General features: G+C 33.7%; 1 long non-coding RNA gene across 1 annotated transcript; it reads right to left on the minus strand.

The window, feature by feature from the left end:
* Window positions 1-1,184, minus strand: LOC106633032. Its single transcript, XR_001336071.2, has 3 exons — window positions 1,008-1,184; window positions 852-920; window positions 1-19 (listed from the first exon to the last, which is right to left on the minus strand). It is a non-coding gene; the product is annotated as an uncharacterized LOC106633032 (long non-coding RNA).
* Window positions 1,185-1,199: the final 15 nt, after the last annotated feature.

Consider the following 1,199-nt stretch of genomic DNA (forward strand, 5'->3'; position numbering starts at 1 on the left):
AATGTAGAAATTTGTAGAGCTGAAAGAATCAGTCAGAATAAACATCAACGTTCACTGTTCTCATCTAAGACACATGAAAATGTGCACAACATCTGCGAATAGTAAAACATTGAGAATGTGGAGAAAGAAATCATGGCAATATTTTTTTTGACATATTAAGATATATTCAGATATTTTAATATTCAGATAGTATGATGTCATCATATCACCTAGCAACCACCCAGTAAAGGGCTAAAAAGTTCCTTTTCTCATCAATTATGCTCCTATAAAAACATAAATGTGTTTTTATTGCACAACATTAACATCTAGTTTAAATTCAAAAAGTCTGATTGACACCATCCTACTGCAAAAACCTAGCAAGTGGCTAAAAATGACATTTTTTGCCTTTATGCACCTACATGCACCTCCTTTTATTTGGATATTATCTTATTATGAGGCAGCTAGTTTTATTTATATTCACAAAGTTGAATTACACATGCCTACCAACCACCTAGGACCTTGTGAGATTACCCCAACACCCAATGTGATTAAGTATATCAATCAGCCAGCTGCACAAATAGGCCAAACTACTGTAGCGTGGGCATGCCATGTAGTAGTAATTATAATAAATAATGCAGTACATTTGCAGCTCTTGCTTGACCATGAGTGACTCAGACGTTCCCCTAATAACTACAAAATTGCATCATCATGAATTAAACCTTTTTTGTTGAAGGTGATAAAAAGTTAAGTAAAATATGATTTACAGCTTCTAAAATCTTCACTTTTAAATCAATATCATAGGAAAAAAAATGAATATATTATGATGAATTTGACAGCTTAGAAGGTTTTTTATTCAGAGATTCAACACTCACCAAGTGAAGTAACAGAGTTCGATTTGGACTGCAGCTCCTTGATTTTGTCATTCAGGCTTTGCTGCAGATCTGCACAGAGACATTTATTATGGGTGCTGATCACAGACAACAGTTTTCTGTATTTAGCAAGAACAGCAAGTCAAAGATTACACTCACCTGTAATTTTCTGCTTATCATCTGAACATCTTTCTGTCTCGTTCAGTTTTTCCTGCAAGTCTAAGAGAAAGGTTACATTACTAAGCAATAGTCTAGGCATTATTTTTTGATACAGGTCAGCATGAAAGCTCATATTGTTATATTTTGTTGGCTTTCAGTGGGTTTTGACTATGAGTTTGTAAAACTATTAAT

The sequence above is a fragment of the Haplochromis burtoni genome, unplaced genomic scaffold (assembly GCF_018398535.1).
Source record: "Haplochromis burtoni strain Fernald_Lab_line unplaced genomic scaffold, NCSU_Asbu1 Contig_6625, whole genome shotgun sequence".
NCBI lineage: Eukaryota > Metazoa > Chordata > Actinopteri > Cichliformes > Cichlidae > Haplochromis > Haplochromis burtoni.